This window comes from Procambarus clarkii, chromosome 13 (genome assembly GCF_040958095.1).
Source record: "Procambarus clarkii isolate CNS0578487 chromosome 13, FALCON_Pclarkii_2.0, whole genome shotgun sequence".
In the NCBI taxonomy this organism is placed as follows: domain Eukaryota; kingdom Metazoa; phylum Arthropoda; class Malacostraca; order Decapoda; family Cambaridae; genus Procambarus; species Procambarus clarkii.
The window spans coordinates 19801671-19803776 of NC_091162.1; the positions used below are offsets into that span (position 1 = coordinate 19801671).

At 49.8% G+C, this 2106-nt stretch overlaps 1 protein-coding gene across 1 annotated transcript in view; it reads right to left on the reverse strand.

Moving 5' to 3' along the window:
• Positions 1-1653, reverse strand: part of LOC123757234 (uncharacterized) — a gene marked incomplete in the record, with an annotated part of 84243 nt that extends 82590 nt beyond the window's left edge. Inside the window, 1 exon segment of the mRNA XM_069323765.1 lies at positions 1204-1653.
• Between the last annotated feature and the right edge of the window lie 453 nt (positions 1654-2106).

Sequence of the window (2106 nt, forward strand, 5' to 3'; positions counted from 1 at the left end):
ACCAGTACTTTTTTTGACGGGGTTGGGGGGGGGGGCTCAGCCTATTGACAGGACTGTCTATTTCGTTGTTCCGGGAGACAGACGTCTGGGGGGTGGTTTTGTCTGAGGCGACAGTACCTTACCTCACCGTCTAATTCTCCCCGCGATAAAATGGTTATCCTGGGGAAGGATAGCGATCTAATTCTGGGAATTAGGATTAAGGTAGTTATTCTAGGATAATGTCACGCGCCGCTCACCTTGGCCTTGTGTTACATGATGTTACAGTTAAAACAGCGGAGGATGGTGCTACTGATCCTATAACCTCACGCCGTGGGACTTCGCCGCCTCCACTAGGGTATCACACATCACCCCCATGGAGCTCTCCTAGTCATGTCTCAAGACCGGTCACCACTATTTGACCTTAGACCCAAAGGGGAGAGGAGAAGGCTTAGCCCACACTGCTAAGCTCAATCCTGCAGCATGTGACTCCCCCCAGCGGGCCTGCTTATCTATGCGTGCAGAGAATTTGCCGGACTTCCGGCCGTAGTCTCACTTCCTTCTCTTATCTTCTGCTCGCCAGCTGGGTAATTCTCTCAGCGTCCCAGCAACGCCGTGAGTTCGAATGTAATATATTTACAGCAGCCTAGGACTGTACTATGTGCTGCCAGTACTAGAATTCAAATGTACAGTCGTGTTGCCATCTCAAAGTCACTCTTTAGGGAATGCCAGTACCAGTGTTCAAATCTAGTGTCGTGTTGCCAACACAGGGTCTCTCTCTAGGTCATGTCAGTAACAGTTCAGTATAATCATATGTCATTTATCACAAAGCTCAATGAGATGGAGGGTACACCAAAAGCAGTGATAAAATAATAAAAAGTTTACTCAAACTACAACACACGAGATACATGTATGGAGTTATGGAGATAATTATAATAATGGTGACAGCAGCACTCCTCTGGTGGCATCCGGCAGCTCACATCAGTTGATGAATTAAAGGGGTCACCGCCCCCCTTCACTGGGGCGGCTCCTTCAGCGTCGTGCCTCAGTCCTTCACGAGCCTGCCACACGCTGTGTTCACCAATCAGTAGGATGATATATATACGTGCTGTCCCACAGCCTAATCTACTCCTATGACTTATATGCACTCTAATAAATGCCTATGCATCACAATAGACCTATCTTGCCTAACAACCAAGGGAAATATGGGAGGGAAAAATGATCTACCTTAACATATCCTGTCCTCAGACGCCTATAGGCTCCATTCGCCGTTCGCTGGATACTCCGTTCCTCACGTCGTTCCTCAACGTTCCATAGGCGTCGTGAAGATCCTCGTCAGCTCCGTGCTCATTCCCTGGGTGAAGTTCCTGGGCGTTGGCTCGTCCAGTCGTCACTGCACACGTCGTGCCCTCGAGCACTCCTTCACCTAGACCACACTCAAGGATCAGGATGCATCTCCTCCCTTCTGAGTTCCTAGTGGGCGTGATCCAATCACAACAGCTCTGAATGCTGTGGAGTTCCACTGACGGCGAGTCACTCACTCCTCCAGCCGTAGTAACTCTCTCTACTTCTCCAAGACTAATCAGCTCACAGTCCACGGCGCCCTTACACCGCTGGATGGAGGCTCCTAGACCTCGGAACTCGAGAGCTCAATCGGCGCTCGTCCGCTCTCAACGAAGCGCGAAGTATCTCTGAGCGCCTGGCGCTCTGCAGGCGGCGGGCTAGGTCTCCCGGTTACGTCACAGACCCAGAAACGTGTTCTGATTGGTCAGTGAAATCATGTGACCTCAGCCAGCCAATCACCGACCGGCGGGCGCCGTATACAAAATGGTGGATTTGCAGGCCAGGGAGCGCCATTTTGTTGTACCCAGGGCGCGACTTTCCCACTTCCCTGCAACTTTACAAATGCAAATTTATCCCCAAATAAGCAACCATTTTGGAAGCCTCATACCTCAAAAGATTCCCTGCACCTCAGAGAACCTGTAGGTAAGCTGATATGACCGTTACAGCTGGCATATTTCCAGGATATATTATTCTGGGATGGATAACAATCTTTATCCATTGATCCAAAGGTTTCACTGATGAATCCTTTGAGATGATGGTTCACTGATTACATCTCACTTCTTCTTG